The 24,401-nt window shown below is 37.2% G+C and overlaps 1 non-coding gene across 1 annotated transcript; it reads right to left on the bottom strand.

Annotated features, from left to right (window-relative positions):
- Positions 1-23,951: 23,951 nt before the first annotated feature.
- LOC111753672 (small nucleolar RNA SNORA2/SNORA34 family) lies at positions 23,952-24,088 on the bottom strand. Its single transcript, XR_002788457.1, has one exon. It is a non-coding gene; the product is annotated as a small nucleolar RNA SNORA2/SNORA34 family (small nucleolar RNA).
- Positions 24,089-24,401: the final 313 nt, after the last annotated feature.

A 24,401-nucleotide genomic window follows, 5' to 3' on the forward strand; every position in this document is an offset into this window, starting at 1 on the left:
TTTTAAGACTCTTTAAAGTTTAATTGAGAAAGAGATCCAGTCTTCCTCTTCTGGTGGGAAATCCAAGATTATCTGGCAGTGTTCTTTCCCATTATCTGGGAGAAGCTAATGCCAGAAAGAAGAACAGAAAGTAACACGGATCAGCAAAAGAGGAAGAAAAGCAAAAGACTTGAGAAGAGAGAAAGATATCGTTGTTAAGTATCTGATTCTAGTTGTATGGAAGTTCTGCTTCTCTTAAGGTTCTTCTTCTTAAGATTTGTTTACATAACCTATTTTTTTCATGTGAGTCTATTACTATCTTTTAATCTGTTTCTGTCTCTTTCTCTGTCTCTCTGTTTCTCTGTCTCTCTATCTCTGTCTCTCTGTCTCTCTCTCTCTGGTTGTCTCTATGTCACTGAACCAACTCAAATCAAATTTCTGTCACTTGAAAATATAAGTATAGTTCATTACCAGACACATGTCCTATATAACTTACTCTTCTCAAAACACTTATTTTGTAAAGAGGTTGGCATGTTGTTCAAAACATTGCCTAATTCTTTCCTAGTGAGGCCATTTAGCTGTCAAGGTTAATGCTTTGCATGTGAGTAGTATCGATCTGCTTTGTGAGCCTTGTGTATGGCCTTCTATGTGTTTTATAAATGTAGACCTCTTGACAACCAATGTGATAAATTCTTTTGCTCACATTTTAAAGATAAAAATAGGGCAATGCTAGAGGAGAGAAATGTCATCACATAGGTCCTTGAAGACAATTAAATGAGATTTGAATGCAGAGATTTATCTTTTCCATAAAGCACTCTTGTGTAAATTTTTAAAAGCTGCAGTACTTTGATGTCGGGTGCAATGCTGGACCAGGGTGCACCACTTGATGATCAAAGAATAGACTATATTTCACAATGTGTTTGTCTTCACTTGATGGTTTCCCACGTGTCACAGTAAACTTTGGCAACTACCACACGGCACTAAGCAGATTTCATGTCTTGAAGTGAATTTGAACTTTTGACTTTAAGTTTAGTGGTTTATTTTATGTTCAACCAGATTTCACCTATTTTTCATTTTTAAAATGGCTGATATTTACACTAAAAACTAGAGAACACAAAGATTGTATCAGTCAGGTTAGGTTAGGTTATGCTGTGATAACAAAAATCACCAAAATCTTAGTAATTTTCCATAAAAATTTTTATCTAGTGTTTATTGAAATTTTATTGAAAATCAAAGTGTTTCTTCCTGACAACGATACCTCATGTACTGACAGTATCTTAGACTGTTTAGGTATGACAGTATCTTTTTATAGACTCATGCTACTTACATGGCTGGAGAATAGTCTAGAGATTTAAGCAGCTGGAGGTAAATGCTTCCTCTTGCATTTCAGGATTGAATCAAGTCACACAATAGTGCTCAACTTTAGGCAGTGGATTAGTGCAGTCCACTGTGTACTCTGCAGTAGATGGTCTTAATATATTGGTAATCCATTGTAGTGGTTACCCTAAGGACCCCAGAGACTTAGGAATTATGACTATTTAGTTGGAGGTAAATGTTAAGGCAGCAAAGACAGAATGATGACTCCCTGGACTGTTAGATCAGACCATATAAGCCGGTACTAAAAATTACTGGCACATTCTCTCTCTCACTTTCACTCTCTGGTTTTTCTACTACCTTAGTAATGAATCTTAAGAAAACCACACAAAAATAATGTTGTTTCTTTATATTTTGTCCAACACTGTGTGTAAGCTAATTGTCTTTTGTGAAATATCTCTTCTGCGTTAGAAATTTACTTTTGAAGCTAATGGTGGAGAAACGTTTATGTAGCCTGCTACACGGGGTAGCTGTGAGTCTCAGGTGGAACACTGGTTGCAGTGGGGCTGGTTATATGTTAATATATTCTGCAAATACTAAAGTTATTTCCTCTTTGAGCTTCTTCAAGGATCATCTCTGGATGACTTTTTACCTGGAAGCTGATTGGTTGATTTTTCACATGGCATACCCTCCATTTCTAAATAATCCAAAGGTTTCTTTCAGCAACAGACTTTCTTAAATACCTGTCACATGAAAGACTTGGTAAGTGCAGTCAGATGGTATAGGTCTGGGATAGAAAGTGAGGGTACTCAGGACAAATCAGTAATAAGAATGAGGTTCCAATGGAAAAATAAGCCAGCCTGTAGTATAAATGTGTGCCTGCTGAGGTCTGCTCTGTGATTCTCTCTAATAACAGAGTTGAGATGTGTTAATGAGCATGACACAGGGCACACAGCCATCAAGTGAATTAGTCATAGCTTGATTCTTTTATGTGCCTTGTCTAATGGCAAACATTACCCAGCACTCACAGCAGCAGCACTCTTAGATGGAGCAGAAGGTGTAGAAGGGAGTAATGAGGCTGCCTAAAAACTGTTTTACAGAGCCCTGCACCAATTCACAACAGATAATAGAACTCAGAGCTAGACACATAATAGAAGCGACAGCCATTTATTGCTAAGAGACTGTCTGAATATTTGTGCATAAAATAGCCTACTCCAACTACTTTAATCACATTTCCTGAGAGAAAGTGGCAAAAAAGGAAAGCCACGTGGCAGACTAGTTACATTAGCGTGTTCTAAATGAGTGTAAAGAAGAGAAATATGTAGGTACGAAGGGAAAGAATACTCACAGAAACTGCAGATCAGAAAGAGCTTCAGGCTGTTTGAATCCAGCAAAATGGGTTATCTCTTCCTTGTGACTAGGACAGGGTATTGGAGAGTGAGCTCATCTCACAGTTACTTGATATTCATGATTATTGAAAAATATCTTAGGTTATAAATTTTTTTTAGCCTGAAAAAGAGGATGGTGATCTTTCTAGGTGCATGTATGGACCTCTGGCTCTTTTAAAGTATTGTGTATGTTTGATGGGACATGTGAATATTAAAGATCAGAGGATACAATGCATAGTTTTCTGTAAGGCTTTATAAAGACCAGCAGCCATCTTTTGCCTAAAACCCCACTAAAGGACTCAAAAGAAAACTTATGCATATCACAAGGTACCTCCTAGTATATTGTGAAATTTGGAAGCATTATTTTTCATATTTTTCCACTCCATATGGGAATCATGTATTCTATTATGGTGCCACATTTTCAAAGAGATGTTAACCTGATGAAGTGCATTCAAAATAAGATACACAGAATATCACTGAAATAGGAAACAGTGTCACAAATATGGTGGGAAGATCTGAAAGAGAATTTCACATGGGGAGGACAGGAAATGGGCAGGATGACAACATTATTAGCCTCACTGATCTTTAGTCTGCTTGAGAAAGAAGAATGAAATGTGTCTGTAGGACTTATGGGAATACAAGAGAGTAAAACAATCAACGTAGGTTGACCTTACCACGATTATAAGATTATTTGGCAGTGAATAATGTCTACAAATTGAATGATTGGTCAAGAGGGCTAGTGAGTTCATTGTCAGTGGATGTGTTCAAGCAGAAACCAAATAATGACCTGTCAGAGATACTCTAAGGACAATTTAATCTGGACGGTTGTCCTCATTCATGTGATGTCCACCTGTTTGTGGCAGTATTCTTATTATCAGTCTCCACTGGGTGGTTCTTAATGTATTATAATCTGGGGCCCAGGAGATAAGCAAGGCTGGAAATAATGGGTCTTTTAAAGATTGTATTTGAGATGGGTTTTCTTAATACTCAGATAGACTTCACTGTTTATATTATTATGACTATGAATGTAAGGTTTAGTGTTGAGACCAGAGGTGAGTTATGATTGCCTGAGTTTTTGTACAGTCCTACATTTTCTCTGGAGTTATAATTGGTTTTTTTTTGTTGTTGTTAATTTGCTTTATTTTAAGTTATCTCTAACTATTAATTCTCAGATTCTATAACAATTTTACAAAATACTCTGCATTATTTCATATACTGTCAAATGTACAGTAGTGCCTTGGCTCATGAATTTAACTTACTCCACGATTTTGGAAAAGATGGCTACATTTGTGTTTGTGCAGTAAAAATGCCTGCGGTCATGTTTGTCACCTGATTCAGAGTTTGGAAGAAAAAGTTTTGCCAAATGTGTCTGTTTGCAAACAAAAACATTCATACTGTTTGCAAACAAACTGTATGCAAACAAAATCATTCATAAACCAAGGTTCCACTGAATTAGGTCATCCTCCTAGTATATCCAGTAATGTAAATTCTCAACTAGAAATTGCTCATTCAGAAATCCACTGTCCCTTTTTTTTCTCACACTTTTAGAAGCTTGATATGTACTCAGGGAAGCAATATGCCTAGCTTTAATATTAATTTGCTAGCTTCACCTGTAATAAATATGTTTTATGATCTACAGTTTGACCAAGAAGATGTAAGTCGACGTCTAATGTAGAATTAGTTAAGTTTCAGTTAGTGACATCAGATATTCATCTCCATCATCATGACTGGCACTGGCTTTTACTTTTCCCCTCGTTTTCCTTCTCCTTCTCTTTCTTCTCCTTGCTGTCATCTTCTTCCTTGTCTGAATATGCTGGTTTTAGATGAGGGGTCAATCAGCCTGTATACAATATGAGATAATAAGAGAGACACTGGGATGCTAATGTTACTACACAACCAAATCTGGAAAATTTTATCATTAAATTTGTGCTTCCTGTAGAGGAAAAGCTATATGATCCAAACACTACCATCAGATTTCTAAGATACTCAGGCAAATACTGCCCAAACTGGTATCAGTGCCATTTTAAGTCAATGAGTTTTTTCAATGAATTATGTTTGAATGGGTATCTTCCTATTTGGGACAAAAAATGAAGTGGGATATTTACATCACTTTTAATACCGAAATTAATTCCAGATGGACCAATATGTTTTAAAAAACTATTAAACTTTTAGAAAATCATACGTTTTTAAAATACAATTTTGTCTAAGTATCACAAAATCTCCAAATTAAAGTGATCAGTATATTTAATAGTATAGTAATTAATTTTTCCAAATACCCACATGAAACAAATGATTAATTGAAAGAAAAAATTATTATAATAAAGCAAAGCTCTAATTTCCTTAATATATAAAGAGCTATTGAACAGCTGCAGGAAAAAAATTCTTAGACTAATAAAAAAAAGGCAAAGAAAATGCAAATTTCTAAGAAGAAAGGCAAACATTAGAGAAAAACCTTTTACAAAGCAGACTAAATATAGGAAAATAAATGAAGTAACAAAGAAAAAGAACTGGTAAAAACAAAATAATGGATAAAACCAATTTGAAAATTACAAGTACTGCCCTCAGAGATAAGAGAAAATAAAATACTTTGGGAATATAGTGTTTCATGTATTTAGAAACTAAACCAACAAAGCAATCAGAAAAAAACTTTTGTGGAAATAGAACTGTGTTAATAAAAGTGCCTAAAGTATATATGGACTATTAGATTAAGTATTAACCTAGAAATTAAAATAAAAACACAATGCACTTGTCAATAAGAGGGAAAAATAAAATTGGAAAGACAAACGATAGCTCTAATGACTAGGAGATCCAGAACAAATGGCCATAGTAGACAGGGCTGAAAAGAAATCACCTAACCATTGTACAAAAGAAAGGAAAAGAAAGTTCTCTAAAAGATATAACTGCATATATATTTAAGTGTATAAGATAGATAACCATATTACTGAGATTTGTTGGATCGCTGAACAAAACTGTTTGCAGTCTCACTGTTTGAAAGTCCCCTCTATATGCTTTAATTTTGTAACTTCAGCAACTATTTCTAAGATGACAATACGTAATTAACTAGTTATTTCCTACTGTTTACTTTTTCTGAAATTCTGTATAACTTTTACCCTTTTTCTGTTTTTTTTTTCTTTTTTCTCCTTAAATAAAATTAAAAAAAGAAAGAAATCACCTAACCAACATTCTGTTTTACGCCTCCCAGTTTTAAGACTTGATTTTTCAAATAGTCAACATACTACTGTGGCTATGAAAATGAATAAGAAAAAGACCTAAAATGCTACAGAAAACAGACATTGCTAAGACTTACAGGAGAGAAGCATGCAGGATCAGAAATCAAAATGGCAAACCCAGCTATCCCATAGCCCTGTCTTATTAATACATTTGGTCTGGAAAGAACATTGAAACGTATCAAATATACTTTCTCCTGAAAGTGAGTGGTGAACCGTGGGAGGGCCATCTTGCTGATAGCCCTTGGATATTGAACACCTTGATCACAAAAGACACTTAATACTGGAGAGAAGGTGAATTGGTATAATTTTATTTCATTACTGGAAATACAACAGAGCAAATCAACTGAGATTCATCATTAACGCCAATTTGAAGTGCTTTGTAATTCAAATAATTTAATTTTCTTTCTCTCTCCCTGTTTCTATCTTTTTAAAAATTTGGGTCCATATCTTCCAGTCTAAGCACAGGAAGAAACATCCCTAGGCTGAGAAGCGCCAATTCTGTTCCTGGCTATGTTGGCTTTCCCCTGGGGTTCTTTCGGGGCAGTCACACTGACTCTGGTTCCCTTTAAATATGCTTCTGTTTTCTGAACAGTTAAGAAAATTGGTCCTGGAATTTCAATTGCATCAAATTCTGTTGAAAGCTATATGGAAATAAAGAAAAGATAAGTTAAAAATGCTTTTGAAGATCACTGTGTATTTCTAATCTGGACCAATTGTCTCAGTTTTTCAGAGATCACCAGGACATAAGCATTTCAAGTTTAAATCCAGGAAACTGTTATTGGACTTGGATGTGTTAACCATCCTCAATCTTATCTACTCATCATGGAAAATTCCTACCATTAAACCTCAAAGAGCTACCAAAATACCGGAGGTTCCTGAGAAGAGTTTACATGTCTACAGCACTGGGAAACATCTCCCCGCGAGGGTTATCTGAAAATCAATAGCCCATGAACTGTCTTCCGTACATCACGATGACTGTGTGAACAGGAGGAAGAGGGAAACTCTGATCCCTATGCCACCTCTAGCCCCTTCCAACTTCTGTTTCTCATTTAGGACACACAATTTTTCTTTAATTGGTTCTAACATGAAGACAGGCTCTTCTTTACACTGAGAATTCATTTTAACTGTAAAAGCAAATAAAACCATTCCAATTCATTTATTCACTCACTTGTTATTCAGTTAAAATTATATGGAGTTCTTACTCAGGCCAGGAACTATTTTGGGTGCTTGGGATTTGTGGTCAAACATACAATTTTCTTATTGCCATGGCACTTACCTCCTTTTGTGAACGGAGCATTAACAAACAGATACATGAAAGTAGCACAAAATCAAATGCTGTGATGGAGTGAGGAGTGATAGAGTTCACTTTAAACCACCTGTTAAGGATAGGCTTTGTGAGGAGATAGAATAAAAGCTGCAAATAGGAAAAGGATTCAGGCTTCGGGAAGGTAGAAGGAAGAGCAATTAGATCAACTTCCTCAAGTGTGATGGAAATTGGATTACTTGAGAAGCACCTAGAAAGCTCTTGTAGCTAGAAGCAGGGAAACAAGAACAGGACTAGTATATGATGTCATAAGGGTAGGAAATCATCAGGGCATGCCAAGTTGTGTTAGTTTTTTTTTTTTTTTTTGTACTGGGAATCGAACTCAGGACCTTGTACTTGCCATGCCTGTGCTTTAAAGCTGAGCTATATCTCCAGTCCATGCCAGGGTTTTATAAGTTATGGTAATCTGATTTCTCTCACCATTACAAAATATCAGAAAAAATAAACAACACAAGATAAGATCTGTTTTGGTTTATAGGGTCAGAGTTTCAGACCACGCCAATTGTCTCCATTGTTTCTTGGCCCTGGGTGGGGTAGCACATCATGGTGGGAGTACGTGGTGGACCCAAGCTGCTCATCTTGTTGTGGACAGCAGGGGAGAGACAGAAACAGAAAGGAAGGGACGAGGTAATGAGCTAAATGCCCTTATGGCTTCTTTCTACTAGAGGTTATTTCCTAAACATCTATCAGTTTCCTATGATGGTGTAAAATTATGCGTGACTCCATCACTAGATTAACCCACTTCTAAAGTTAAAGTTCTCATCTTTCAAAAGCCCTTCTCTGGGTGTGTCTGCTTGGGGGATCCAAACCTTCATCCCATGAGCCGTCTGAGAGACACTTTAGATCCAAACCAAAGCATAAGTTGTGATACAGAACTGGTGTGAAGTCCCTACGTGATATTGGGAAAGAGAAGGCTATTTATGTGGCCTGGATTATATTAAAATATGAACCATTTTGATAGCTTTGTAGAACCAATCATACAAGGCAATGCAAATTAGGGAGGTATTGAGGTTGTTCATGTGAATATAAAAGATGGCTCTCTCAAAGGTGGGAGAGTATGAAAGGGAAGATTTTCAGGTTTGAAGGTGAAGATAAATGGAATTGGTGTTGGATTGGATGGGGTAGAGGTAGGAGAAGGCGTGAGTCCAGGGAAGCTTTTGGTGGCTGAATAATGTTCGTTAATCCTAGCGCTCATGGTATACCTATGTTAAGATTCAAAAAAGAGTTTACCCTGAATCAAGCCATAAATAAAGTCTTTATGGTATTATATATTTTCCATCATGATATGGACAGGAGACATCAGAGTTAGGACTGTGGCTGTGGAACCCACATTATGTGACCTCCTAATCCATCTTGTCATATCCTACAAAAATAGACTGAATTCATTTCTTTGCCCAAAAAGTACTACATGCTTCTCAAGATTTTGTAAGGATTCAATGAGTTAATACATGAAAATGCTTTGGAAAAATGTCTGGCAAGAAATGATAGCTAGGAGCTGGGGATTTAGCTCAGCGGCATAAGTGCCTGCCTTGGAAGCAGGCAGTCATGAGTTCGATCCCTGGTACCGATAAAAAAGAAAAAAGACAAAAAAAAAAAATGATAGGTATTATTCTCACTTTGAATAGCTATAAAATGTTTCATTATATGGTGATATTAGAAATAATGTAGAGGTCTTACACATTATTTCTCTAAATTATTCTGCCCTTTCTTGTATACTTAGAGTATTTCTAATCATCTCAATTAGTTATAGTTCTTCACTGAAGAACTTTCACATGCATGTTTTCTCATCATTGTGCTTATTTATTCAAGATAAATTCTTATAAGTTGAATTTGTGGCTCAAGATAATCTGGGGACACTTCCCTACTGTTGGTGGGAGTTTAGACTGGTACAACCACTGCAGAAATCAGTGTGGAAAATTCTCAAAAACTCAGGTATTCCCCTTCTTGATATTTTCCCCAAAGAATTTATAACATCATACCATAGTGACATATGTGCATCCATGTTCATAGCAGCAGAATTTGTAATAACTGAAAGTTGAAAACAACCTAAATGCCCATCAACCAAGGAATGGATTAAAAAGATGTGGTATTTTTAAACAAAGGAGTAGTACTCAGTTAAAAAGAGGGATAAGCTTGAGGCTTTTATATGTAAATGGATGAACTAGAGAACATACTCATAAGTGAAATAAATCAGACTTGCGTGTATAAACATAGTCTCCCTAGTGTAAAAAAATGAAAGATACATACATACACACACACACACACACACATATATATATATATATATATATATATATATATATTGCATAAGATAATTGTACTATTAATTTTCTTTTACTTCATTGAGGAGAATGGTTTGTGCTTTTATGATCTGATCGATTTTGCATGCCTATATTTTGTAATCTGAGCAACTACTTTGAATGTGCAATGCATTAACCATCGTTAATTCACTAATATATTGTTTAGAAATTCTGTATCATTGTTTTCATTGTTTTTCTCTTTTTAAAAAGCTAATCATAGGGGCCTGGGGATTTAGCTCAGTGGCATAAGCGCCTGCCTTGCAAGCAGGCAGTCGTGAGTTCGATCCCCGGTACCAATAAAAAGGAAAAAGACAAAAAAAAAAAAAAAAGCTAATCATGGAGATTTAAGACTTTTGCTACATATTCTGAAAGGGTACAAAGGTTTATATTCCCACTAACTAAATTTCCTTTTACCCAAGCCAAATTTGAATATTACAAAGGAAAGGAAAATGGAGCACTGGTGTGATAGAAAAAGTAACATGTCCTTATTAATTAAGCTTCCTTTAAAAACTGTTGAATAGACTTAATGCTTTATGTAAAATTAACCATGGATCACTTTTCTGTTGCACGATTTGACTTTTTCTTATTTATTTGCCATAATTATTTACTTGCTGCAATCTAAGTATCCTTCAATGTACTTCACTTATTTATTTATTTTTTTTTGAAACAGTGTTTCATTACCCGGTTCAGGCTGGCCTTGAACTCACAGCCCCAACCTTCTGAGTGCTGGGATTGCAGGCGTGCACCTCATGCCCAGCACTTACCTTGTTTCGAATGTAGAACATTGGTATATGTACTTGTCTGAGTTTTGAACTTCCTTCTGTTTCATTTTCCCCTCTCTGTATTTATATAGCATTATCTAACTATTTAAATAATTGTGACCCTTCAATCCCATTTTCTATCTGGATGCATAAACTCTCCAAATTATTCCTCATTACAAAATGACATTGGAATATTACAAGAAATCATATTAGAAAAATAAGTGTGGGGTATCACAAGTACAGTACACAAAATCTTTCCAACCGGGGATGTGTTCTTCTAGTTTTACAACTTTTAAATTGAACTATTTAAGCTAGACAACCAGATCACAACTAATACAAAACCAGGAAACCTGAAAAATAATGTTTCCTCATGTAAATCTGACTCTTTGTCCTACTCTGCTCAGGCTGTTGTAGTAAAATAAAAAGCTGAGTAGCTTAGAATACCAAATGTTTATTTTTGGAATCTGAGACTCAGTGTCTGGTGAGCATCAGTCCTCATAGACTGCACCTCAGTTATTTTATGATTGTGTCTGCAGTTGGTAGGATGGGAAACTATTCTCCTGTGGGCCTCCTTTTCCAGGGCTCTGATCCCATCCGTGAGGGCCCTGCCTTCACAATCTACCTCCCAATAACATCACCTGGCGTGTTAGATTTCAACAGGTGACTTTCGATGGAACACAGTGAAATCATTGCACCTAGGTTTTGTTGAAAACTACTGAACATGAGATAAGCTCAGTGACCAGAAATCTTTTCTGATTGTGAGAATTGGAGATACAGAAATGACATATTGCATTACAAGCATTGGTTGTTTCCTCTCTTCTCAGAGTGTTTTTATATCCATAAGTCATTCAGTCTTCCCAGTAAGATTCCTGGCAAGGCAGGCAAATGTATAATGTTTATATTTTGCAAAAAAGAATTGGGCTTAGAGTCCAAGTTGCCAGGGATTGCACAACCCGCTGATGCAACCCGTGACCCAGACTAAGTTAGTTTCTGGAGCTGGCTCCATAGGGTTGCTTACCACAAAAGGTTCTGTTCATGAAGGAAATGATAGGTCTAGATGAAAGAACTCTAGCACTCTAGCTCATGTGGATACTTGATTCAGAGATACTTGTTTTCCACAATTTCAGTCTCCCCTTCTCTTTATTCCACAAAGGCTAGTACCCTTATGCATTTTCTTTTCTTTAAAACCTATTTTTGTGAAAAGAATAGACACATCTATAAATTTCATGGAGATTTTCTTATATATTTGCTGTCCATAGATGTAAAGTCTAAATCACAGGACAAGTAATAAGATGATCTAGAGATCAGAGATCTGGGCTTGAAAGGTTACAGTTTAATCAGAATGGATTTTCCTGTTTCTGGATTTACATTCTGCAGGAAGTGAGTGTTGTGGACAGATTCTATGTATCATAAGAACCCTCAGAACTAAAGAGGCCTTAAATGCCATACCGTTATTATATAGACAGGTGCTGAGGCCTAAGGAGGTAAGCTACTTCATTCAAGTTCATTTCAAATACCTTTGACCTTGTTTTATGGAAACATGATATAATTGAGTCATAGCTTGGTGACTTGTGACCTGTGGAAAGCTAGGTTCTTGGTGACAGAAAGCAGTATCAAGATTAGCTTGCAGGATGCTTACTACAGAAGGATTTTAGGATGAGGACCTATGGGAAGGAGGAAAGAAGCATGAAAATGCACACAGAGAGAAATGAAGCTGCCTTACAAGGACTCAATTCTCTGAAGGTTTTGATGGACGGTGTTTTGTAGACTGAGTGGCTCAGTAGAATTGTCCCAGTTTTAACAGTCATATCTATACAGCTCTATAGTCTAAATTTTCTTTTTTATTTAAAGAGAAAAAAGAAATAAAAAAACAAAGCAGTAAAAGGGTACAAGTAATACAGAATTTCAAGAAAAAATATGCAGTAAGAAATCACTAGTTAATAGGTTACTTATTGTCTTCTTAGAAACAGTTGTCCAAATTATAAAATTAAAGCATATAAAGTGGACATTCATACAGTGAGATTGGAGACAGTTCCGTTCAATGACCCAACAAAAGCTCAGTAATATGGTTTTCCATCCTACACACTCAACATACATGCATTTATATCCCTCAGTCCACCTTCCTTTCCTCTCTTTTTTACAATAACAATTAGACTTTTGGGGTTTTATTACTCCCACAGTTCTTATTACTTTTTTTTTTGAAGAGAATAAAATCAAATGTGACTAAGCAAAACAGAGTCAATTAGAACAGAAGGATGGGCATAGTACATGATGCAAAAATAGAATACCAGGTGATCAAAAGTGGTTACCATTGTGCTTCTTGCTACTTTTAAAATGATATAGCCCAAACTCATATCCTTCAGTATATATGTGTGACCAGGAAAGAAGTGACCTTGAGCCAGGCTATTCTGCTCCTGAATTCATTGCTAGGGACCTGATTGTTGAAGGATTTCTGTGATAACAATTCCAGCAAATGGAGCATCAAGATTCCTTGAAAAGCAATCATGACAGTCTTGCTGGATGTGATATTTGGAGGTTGTACCCAAGGGCTATCAACACAAGTGGTATCTGGGAGTTGGCACCAGGATTCTCTGATTTCTGGTCTTTTTTAAAAAATCATTTTCCTTCGTTGTTGGCATCTAAACTGTTCCTTAGAAGTTTGTGATTTGAAGTTATTTGTGCTTCTTCCTTATGAGCTGTTGAACTGTGGAGAGTTTTTCCAAATGGGTTGGTTCAGTCTATTTATCTTTACGCTCAACCATATAACTAAACATTTAAATCCATCCTCGAAGGTTTAACCCCTCTAGCTATAGAACAGAATACTTAATACCAAGCTTTCCAAATGCCTCTGCAAATTCTATAGCTTTAAACAAAGTCTGCTCACTCTATTTTCCCTGGAGCTGCATGTTGATAAATGATTCCCCCAAGGAGTTTTATGAATCTCCATCTTTCTTGTCTGCAGACATAACTTCATTTGATAAATATTGAACCAGTATTCTCCAGAACAATAAAGGTTTCAAGGATATTATTTGGACCATGATCTGAGCTAACACTGGCTGGACCTGAATTCGGGCATTATTTTTTACTTGTTCACTTTATTGTCCTACCAGGATCTTATTTTTTAAGTACTTGCTCAAAGGCCACTTCTTTTAAGAGAATTACATGATTTAATATATGAAAAGCACTTAACTACACATAATAAATATTAGCTATTGATGTTTTTGACTTTTGAATCTTTAAAAAGAAGACTGAGGTATATATATATATATATATATATATATATATATATATACCTTATAATTTATCCTGTTAGGTGTGTTAAAAGCGTTTAATATTTCCCCATATGCCATTGTCATTCTGTCAGAGAAAGTGACTGAATTTATTACTACTTACTACTTAGTCCACACCTTTTAGTGTGGACTAGTATTCAAGTATTGGCAAGAAGAGGGGGAGAATCAAAGAAAGTGACAGTGTGAAAGCCGCTCTGAAGCTACTGAGTCACAGGACTTCACAGTGGAATGGAATAAGGGACCACCTGGCCCCATCAGCCCTTCTAACCTCCAACCAGTGGACCTTCATGCTCCTGTGTCATTCCTTCCTCACAAAGGGGCAGAGCTGTCCATCATATCCATGTGCCAAACCTCCTTAATTTAGGAAGAGTTTAACTTAGCCACTCTGCTTTACAGTTAGACACTTTCCAAGATCCTCAGACACTTATCAGTAGAGATTTTGGTAGAGGATTAGACCATGAGGAAACCATAGTCTATTTGTTTTCAGGAGGAGGGCCCAGTCAAGGGAGACAGGTTACTAGGGGCATGGTATAAAAGCATGCATGTTCCTTTCTGGCTCCCTTTTTCTCTCTCTGCTTCCTGGCTGCCATGATGTGGGCAGCTTTCCTCCATGCCTTCTTGCCATGAAGCTGGCCAAGGATGGACCAGAAACATGAGCTAAAATAAACCTGTTCTCTTCTACGTTGCAAGTGTTGTGCACTTTGTCCAAAGACAGGGAAAATGATTAAGATAGCAACCTTCATCTAGGATTCTTACTCTGTTCTCTGAGACCACAGAGAATAAATTTAGCTTCTCTTTGATAAGATAGCACTTCAACATGTTTGGAGTCCTACTTCAGCTGATCACTTTCTGGAGCTATATTTGTGGAGCTACTTACTTTTAATGTTGATTTTTGTCAAAGATCAAATTGTGGTATGTCACCTCTTGCTTCCTCTGTGGTGATGAGATAAGAATTAGTGGTTTAGCTTGATGTTTGGATGGGTTGGCAGCACAATTCTCTTCTGTACACTGGTTTAAGAAGCTCTTCCTGTCCCTTCTGCTTATCTAGATGCTACCTGTTAATGATACTGTGTTTACCAGAGAATTCCATGGTTCAGCACTTATATTTTCTTCTTCTTCAAAGCTGTTCTTGTTGTAACGATCTTTTCATGCACCTGAAGAGACATGCTTAGTTCTGATATCCCTGTTCTAAGAGCACAATTTATATCATTGGGTGGACGATCCAGTAATGAATCTCACCCTATGGCTTTTGCCTATGATTTTATCTACTAGCACCCTTGTTTGGGTATAATCTTGTGCAAACAGACATTGAAAGTGAGTCTACAGAGAGAACCGAGTCCTCTGCAAAGCTGAAGGAAGACAGGATGTTTGAATGCAGGTAGGCTTTCAGTTTTCTTTAGACCCTCCTGTAAAGGTGCAGGAAGTTGGTGTGAAATTCAGACTGCACCAAAAGAGCATGAGCATCTGCTGGAATTGTGATCACACAGACAAGGGAGGGGAAAAAAAGAAAGAAGATCCTAGAGATGGAAGCAATGGCCAGAGCAACAAATGGACGCAAGAAACTTCTCCCATGTGTAGCATCAGCACCTGGTCATACGCTGCTTTGGTAGGAGACCTTGAACATGACTTCTGGGAGGGATTTAGGAATTAATAAGGAGTGATCACTTCTGTGTGCTTCTCATTTTCCTCTTTTCACTGTGGGTTTTTCTATTTTGGTAATCTTTCTTTATTCGGATATTGTATATTGCATGTGAGAGATACAGCTAGATTGGAAGAGAGGATTAACTTAGACATCCTGGACTTTGAGATGGGAAGAGCAACTGGAAAGCACTTTATGTTGTGACTTTACCAAAGTGTTGGAAAAAAAATAGTGACCCAGTGTTTGGAAGTGATCAAAATGTTTCATTATAGTGAAAGCTGCTAGCGTTCTTTTATACCAATTTGTCTGCTTCTTTTTCTAAGTAGCTAAACTAATATTTTAGTCTTCTTTGTAGTTAAAGGTGATGGCACCACCAAATTCTGATTAATGTAATAAGAACAAAGGTGATATTCCCACCTCCAATCGTGACTCCTGCAGCCTTTTCTCACGTGATCCTTTCTCTCTTAGCATTCCCCCTCTGACTGTATACAGAGCTCTCCAAAGGCTTAGATGAGAGATAAGTGACAGAATATGGTGGCTGTCTAGATGATGGCATAGCGAGGAACCCCTCACAATCTTGTTCCTTGGACCTTCTTTGAGCCAGTTAGTAAAGCTTCATCCTCTTCATCAAGCAATTACCAACCTTCCCTTTCCCCAATGACTACTCAGCCACTGCAGCACAGTTTCACAGGTCAGCAGAAGTCTCAATCTGGGGCTTAGTTTCAGAAACTTCCGATGCTGACCTGCATTTACAGTGCTCACTTTCAAGCCAACACTTCATACCATATTTTTCTGTTTCAGAAATTTACACTTCTTTTTAATTTATGAGTTCATAAGCTGCCTGAATTCTTAGTTGTGTTTTCACTTCTTTCAGTACCCAGTCATGCAAGATATAGGATGGGTATTTAGTATATCCTAATAAATTGGTTCACGCATTTCCTAGTGGGGCAGGAGAGAGATTACTGGGGAGTTTGAATGACAGAACTCGCACCGTGTCTAAACTCTCAGGCCACTCTCTAAATCTCCAGAGCTAGTTTTGGGTATCATCCAAGAAAAATTTTAAAGCAGGAGAAAGTTATCATTTTTACTGATAACTCAGCCAAAGTTGAGCATCTGTTCATCTAGAAATCCTGCTGACAGGTTTGATTTTTATTGCTTATTAAGTATCATGATTCCCTATGAAGAGAAATCACCTGGAAATTATATGCATTTTGTCTTTTTTTCCCCCAGCAGGTTCTTTCTTTGTTGCCCAGTAAATTACTGCGATTATTTTTGCTCTTTAAGAAAATATTTAAGGTGTCATAGTTTAGATGGAGATAACAGCCACCAGTCAAATAACATTCATGCAGAATATATGTCTGCACATATGTGAGTAGGGAGAGGAGAGGACGGTCATGAACAGAGTGGGTACCAGCTATTTCTTTGCTCACCATTGATGGAATCTAGCTTGTTGGCAGCGAATCACTAGTAAGAGTGGTAGCACACTGTGGTTAATGGTGTGTATCTTTAGTTGCATATTGCAATCACCTGCGAATCCAAACCCCTTGGTACATAGGGCATATCCCAGACCAGTTAAATCAAAATCTCTTGGCGGCTATAACTAGATGTTAGTAACTATTAAAACTCTAGAAGTGGCTTCAGTGTGCCATCAAAGTTGGCAATCTACTGTAACTCTTGTCTGGGTGTCTGAAATATAACTCAAAACTCAAGGTTGGGCATTAGGTTAACTAGACAGTGGAATGATCTGATGAGAAATTAATTGGTAGTGACTGTGTTTTTTCTTATGAAGCAAGAACCTACTACCTGACTTGGGTTGAGAAGGTTTCTAGAAGGTTATACCATAATGGTACTCATTTTTTTGGGTCTGTTCTTTGCTGTAAGAGACTGTACTTGCTACTTGCATAGTGGATTATAGAGTTTATCCATTTTGAAGACATCAAACAGTGCATAAAGAGAACTAGGCATGAATTAAGTCTACCTGGAATTTAAAATGTGCCGACTAAAACAAATCAAAGCACCAGGTCTGTTCATGGTGAGTCTTTCTGCATTACTGTACAATGCTCCCCAGCAAAGGAAGCACAGGCATCTCTATCTTATCTCTAAGAAACCTCTTTCCCGTTTCTGGGTTGAGACTGAGCAGACCAGTGATCATGTTTAAGAGAGCAGTGCAAGAGTAAACTAAGGTTCTATCACTTGGTTTTGAACTTTCCATTTGATACTTTGAAACTAATGTTTTATTCCAATACAGAACAAGGCTATTGAATCAATGAGGGCTTTCTGGTTAGTGATCAGAAGGCTGATTTGGCTTCACTCGGCCTTTCATGACCCATTGGCTGGCCTCAAGGACTAGAGTCTAAATTTTGGATGTATTCTCTGAAGACACAGTTAAAATCCAGGTTTATTCCTTAGGATTGTGGAGTGTTTAACACATTTCACTTACCAGCTCCTAATAATACGGTTAACTTGTTTGGCTGGTCAGAGGTAAAGGACATAGTCCTAGTAAATATAAATGATGCTTGTTCATGGGTGCCAGAAAAAGGATCTGGGCAAGAGCATGGCTCTTTGGGGTGGCAAATCTATCGAGATTCTATCAGGAGGAATTTGGAAGGCTGGGTAGTAGGGATTCCACTCACTGAGGATTACTTTCTTTCCCTTTATCACCCCTTATTCTAAGAGCAACTGGATCATCAGAAATGCAGAGTAAGATTTGAAAAACCACTAAGATAAAATCACCCTGTGATCTTTCATCCCATTAACACATTCCTGTTCTTTGTTTCTATTAATTTATTAATACAAAATTCCTTGTGCAAACATGAAAAGAAATTAGTATCTATGTCTAGTATTTCCCTATTGCTTTCAGGGAGTTAAAACTCAAATTCAATAATCCTTAACATGCTGCTAATGCCTTCTCAGGCAGTTGATGAAACATGGATACTAAATGTCTTATTCTAAATTTTGTCATGACTTGGTGTGCTTAGTCCAGTGATTACCATCTCTTCTAAAATAAGGAGAAAACTAGGCAATGACTTGACGCCAAGGAGGAGGAGAAGGCATGACTTATCAAGAAGATGCTTCCTTTCTGAAATGTTCTCTAGAATATGGAACATTGTCTTTGAAATGTTTAAGAAAGCATTATCAGATCAGGTGCTATATTTATCATTAGAAAAGTGATAGCATGTAAAGATGCTATAAAGTAAAAGATGCAATAACTGTGGGTGATTTTTAAACCTGAAAGACACTATGCTACCTCAAAAGTTATTGCACTGTCATTAATAATCATTAATAGTGATTTCTTTTTCACAGGTAAAACATTCCTTTAGTCCTTTACTTGTACATCACCAAAATTCATAGGGCTAAAAAATATTATTGAACACAAGATTGAGTTCAGTACCTTAAGGAATGAAGGGAAATATATTTGACGGCTTGCAATGTCATAAAATTCCACAGTCTGGGTAATATAAACAGTGGACATTTATTTTCCCAGAGTGTTGGACTCTGGAAGTCCAAGATTATGGTGCCAACAGAGCTGGTGCCTGCTGAGGCCTCTCAGCCTATCTCACAGCTGGCTACCTCTTCTCGCCTTCATGAGGACTTTCCTCTGTTCTCTGAGGAGTGCTTCTCCTCTTCCTTAGAAGGACACCAGTCTTATCAGATTAAGGAACCAACCCCACTAACTCATTCAACTTTAAACATCTTTAAAGTCTGTATACCCAAATACAGTCCCACTTGGAGAGTGACATGTAACTTTTGAGAGTATATGGTCCATCCACAACAAGGAGCCAGAGATTTTTGCATATCAGAGTCCTAGACTGGGGAGCTTTTTCCACCCACTATGGAGAAAGAAAAATCAAAGCCGTGTTTTTGGGGAATGGTATATAAGGTATAAGCCTAGCTGGAACATAAGACTAAGGTAAGGAGGAATGTAGGAAATTAGTTTGAAAGATTGGAGTAAAGTTGTAGAGTTTTGTAGAAACAGGATGAAGATGTATTAGTTACTTTTAAGGGATTCCTATTAGACATGGATAGTTTTGAGCTGGAGAATGACATGGACCAAAACTGACCTAGAGACAGATCTAGTTGACAATAGATGGGGGTACAATGTGAGAGCCAGGGTGCCCAGAAAAGATTTGGTCACTGACTAATGATCAGTAGTCCAGAGGCACGGTGGTATGGTGGTAAGAACATTGTCCATGGAGCTGGGGTGTCTGGATTTACACCTCAATTATTCCATTTGTATCACTGAAAAGCTTTAAGGAACTGATTTTACTTCTCTGAGCCTTTTTTTTCTTTGTAAGTCATATGGACTGCTGAAAGTGTTCAGGGTATTAGATTACTTCAACTATGTAATGTGTTTAGAGAAATATCTGGCATGCAATGCTATGCAATTTTTGCTTATATAGTGAATATTGGAAAACACTAGAGAAAACTCCCAAATCAACACTTTCTTTTTGCCTTGACCAACTATAAAGCTTCTCACTAATGACTCCTTTAGTTCCCACTACATTTGTATCTCAGATCTACTTTTGTAAAGGATTATATTTTTGCTCACTCTACCCTACTCCACCTTCTATGACCCTGCCAACTTAACCAAAATGCGCCATCAGTGTTGAGTGCTTAGGAACTATCTTGAAAATCTTGGTGTCTAGAGGATGCAGCTGTCGTAAATTTACATCTGGACTGAGTAAAGTATGTAAATAGAAACTCACAGCCATGTTAAAAAACTCATTTTTTCTATTCACTTGAACAACTAGGCTGTAATGAAGCAAAACACTATTAAGTCAGTGCTGGAATACAAACTCTGGCATGGCTCATGCAAGACAAGCCCTCAGTGACGATATTGCGATTAAAAATATTGTCAAGTTGAAGTTCTTCACCAGGTTTTCAAAAGCTTACAGAATCACATTTTTATACATCCAATGCAGTGTTCCATGCTTCTTGGTGGGCGTTATTTGGAGTCATTTTGATTTAGTCTGTGTTTTGGATGAATTATGTAAAATCGCCAAATCATATGTTTTGTAAACATAGGAAAGGAAGTGATTCCAATGGATGGGAAAAGTTGTTCCAATTTGGGAAAATGGAAAATCAGGGCCAGATGGAAGTATGCTGGAAAGCTTAAATGCTCTAGCATTGTGAATAGTGAGTGTGTTTATTTTCTCCTGTCTGGAAGTGAAGTAAAATCTTTTTTTTTCTGATTTTTGCAAACTGAAATAGGGGCTGTTTGGGGAATGTATTCATTATTTAATGAAGCACTTTTCATTGAGTAATTAATGTGTGCTAGATCCTTGACTTTCTCAGATAACTCAAATTCTAGTCAATCATCAGGAGGTGGAGTTAGGAGGAGACTGGTTATTGTTGATGGGAATGTAGACACTGCGGTCTGCAGGGAAATCAGTACAGAGATTCTCAAAACACTAAAACCAGAACTCCATTCACTCTAGCCACTCTTCTTCCACATATCACCTCAAAAGAGTTAGGGGCATCATATTACAGTGATATATGCATGATCAGGTTTGTAGCAGCACAATTCATAATAGCTACATCTTGAGAACAATTTATATGTCCATTAGCAGATGATTGCATATTAGAGAAGATGTTTTGTTTATACACAGGAGAGTAGTACTCTGCCATAAAGAAGGATAAACTTGAGTCATTTGTAAGAAAACAGACACCCCTGAGACCATAAAACTAAGTGAAATAAATCAGACACATGAGCCTATTTCATGGCTTCTCTTGTGTGAGAAACTCAAAATGTAAATAAATAGCAAAGGAGTGACAGATGATAGGAAAAAGGGATGTGGACCTCCTACAAAAGGAAAGGAGACCAAGACATGGATAGAAGCAGGAGATAGCCAAGGGAAAGAGGTGGAAAATGGAGCTGAGATGTGTTTTGTACAGGTACCGTCACCCATGAGAAATGCAAGGTTATGTTCTGTAATCATGTACTAGTAAAAAAATAAAAATTGAAAAAAAGTTCAATTCCTTGACTTTACAAAAGGAGAAAGTGAGACCTTATTCTAGGAAATCATAGCATTAGGATTAGACTTGCAGCCCCCTGATGCCAGCTCTAGCGTTCTGTTTACCATGTAATACCCAAAGTAGACTCTGGGTTAATCCTTAGGACTCACTGGACAAAGGTGAAAAAACAAGGAAAGTCTAGCTAATCAAGTCGTCAGAGATGTCACTTAACTTTCTCTTCCCCGGGATGGTGGGGTCACTTTCAGCTACCTTTGCTGTAGCATGCATTGCTTGTATATTCCTTGTTGATAAGTGAGGAGACTAAGAAGAATTACACTATGGTTCTGCCACATCTTTGCTTAGCTAGCTAAGGGCTAAGAAAGCAAGGGAATCTGTGTGCAGGGAACCAGACACCAATGTCTCTCAAGTAAAATCTGGTTGTTTGTGATCACCTACAAGCCTCCATCTTTTAAATCTGTAAATTTGGTGCACTAGTCTATCTTATCACAGAGTCATTACTGTGACATGCTAGGGTAAGGTGCTTACCATATTGCCTGAACTATGACAAGCCCAATAGACAGCAGCTAATATGACCATGGTCTGGGTAAACTGTGAAATGCTCAGTGAGTAGTAATAAGTAATAATTCATTATGGTCTAATGTGCAATATAGCTCCTGCCCTCAAGAGACTTTCACTGTAGCAAGTAAGGCACTCACATTCATTGCGTAGCTTGTCTACAGAACAGATTTGATGAGCTATTTAGTGAAAACACCAAGGGTTTTGGCTTAGAGGGAAAAAATTAGCTTTCCCCTAGTCTCTAGTCATAGTCTACTTCTTATCAAAAGTAAAATTGAATGTTTTTGATTAAAAAAGATTTTGTGGGTGGATGAGAATTTATTTTAAAATAATTTGGGAAGTGATTCAGTGAAAATCGAGACTTTTTTGGGTTCTATTTTGCAATTGTTAACATTAGAATGTCCACTATACTGTTATGAAAGCCAGAGAAAATAATACTGTTTTATTAACTTTAAAAAAAAATTAAAAAATCAGTGAGTAAGATGTGACTTCCACAGCCAGAAAGAGACACCTGAAAATCTGGTTCATTTAGCAGTGCAATATGTTATGATGCTGCTGCCTCTGATAAAAGAGCCAGGAATAAACAGTATGGAATGTTGAGGTTGTAAAACTTTCCGTGTGAACTCACATCAATAGAGATGAATAGGGCTTTAACGTAATTAATGCCAAGTTGTCTCCTGCAGCCGTTGATTGTGAAACAGACAAAAGCAATTCAATAGACTTTTCCTGAGCAGGGCCACACAATCTCAATCAATGGGTTAATGGTTTTAGGAAGAACAACAAAAAGGTAATGTGGTATAAAGACTCAAGAATGACTGGGAAGCTGGATTCTAAATTTGAGAAAGATATTAATTTTATGTAAGTAGGTTGCAGAATAGAAACCAATTGAGATTTCCTTTCCAGGGCTTTTTTCCCTGTATATTCCTTGAAGTTCTTCGTGATTCACCTAAGAACAGAGGTTGCTAAGAGTTGGGTTCAAGTCCTCCCGATGTAGGTGACTTTATTTCACTATCCATTTCAGTTTTCTGTTATGGAGGAAATTGGCTGAAAGGATTATTGGAGTTTCCAAGTAAGTTTGACAGATTTACCGACAGATAAAATCAAAAGCAGACCAAAACTAACCTAAAAAAATACCTGGTTAAATTTTGTTTCTTATCTAGGAACAATCCTTCCGAGGTGTCAGTCACACTCTTTTCTAATAAGGTTTTGTAGATTTCTGGAATCAAGAATCAAAATAAGAGCTTTTTATTTTCCCTAATTAATCTAGATTAGATCATTTACTTTCAAAGTAATGCCACATTCACTTTCCCATTCCCAATCATTAATTCTAATTAAACATACTAAAAGTAAATCCAGAAAGACTGTCCAAAGGAAAAAAAGAGAAGAGGTAAAGAGTTTCTGCAATACACTTCACTCCAGGGAGAGGAGTGGCCAGCCTTTCCCAGAAGCACTACAAGGGCGATGGAGGATGCCAACTAGGATGGCCTTTCTTGGGATGGGCTGAATTTCGTTTTGGTGCTGCTCTTACAGCCTTGACTGTAACCTATAAAGAAAAGAATATTTAATTTACTCACTTAATCCTGATCCAGGACTTTACAAATGCGATTGGCTTTGAGTAGGCGCTATCTTGCCATAGAGCTTATGATTGCTAGAAACTTTTTAAAAAATTTTTATTTTAAAGGGGGTAAAATTAAACACAACAAAACAGAACAAAATAGGACCTAAGAAAGCAATATAAGAGATATAAATTTCAAAGCTAGATGACCTGAGATCTTCACTGTCTATCATATTGTCTCTTGTTTTCTTCCAAATAGTTGTCTAAGTCTTCTGTCTGTATGAATTCTCTGTCTGTATGAAGTCTTCTGTCCCTGTTTGTGGAATTCATACAGAGAATTCATATAAAACAAAATAGCATAAAACTGATCCAAACAGAATGAGAAAGGTATTTTAGGTCTTCAAAACCAGACAATAGGGAAGTCACTTATGGCTGTCATAGAGTCTCTTGTTCTCTTCAAAACAGCTGTCCATACTTTCATGTATATTGAAGTTCAGGAAAACAAAACAGGCAGTGGGGGAGGGGTGCTTGGGTTCACAGAGGTCCAGGTCCCAGCATGGCGCAGGTCCCAGTAATTGCAGGTGGCTCCCATCTGGGCCACCATAGCCTGCCACGCTCACAGGGGAGGGGGGTTGCTTCAAGCTGTTTCTTTCTAATGAATTGACCTTTTCACTGCCCAAGTTCTGAAATGGCCAGCAGACCACAGAAAGACATCTCTTTAGGCTCCTGCTTGAAACCAACAGTGTCAGGAAGCTGCTGGCCTCGATTCAGGGCCAGACCAGACACTCTTTGAATGTTATATTTTATTCAATCATTTAATCATCAATCTTATGAATTACTTTTCACTATCTATCCCTTGTTACATTTTATGGATGACAAAACTGAGGCACAGAAACACTGAGTAATTTATTACATAGTAAGTAAAAGTCTGGGTCAGCCCTGAATTGGGACAGTTTCATTCCTATGTGTACTCTTAACACAAGATCAGAATGATCGCCCCTTGTCATGAGTGCCATCACTGATCATCAGTTTGTGGAAATATTCAATACAAAGTTAAAAGGAACACAAAAATTTCCATAAAGTAGGAAAT

The sequence above is a fragment of the Cavia porcellus genome, unplaced genomic scaffold (genome assembly GCF_034190915.1).
Source record: "Cavia porcellus strain 051 isolate PalLab524CR breed Dunkin Hartley unplaced genomic scaffold, mCavPor4.1 scaffold_14, whole genome shotgun sequence".
Classification (NCBI taxonomy): domain Eukaryota; kingdom Metazoa; phylum Chordata; class Mammalia; order Rodentia; family Caviidae; genus Cavia; species Cavia porcellus.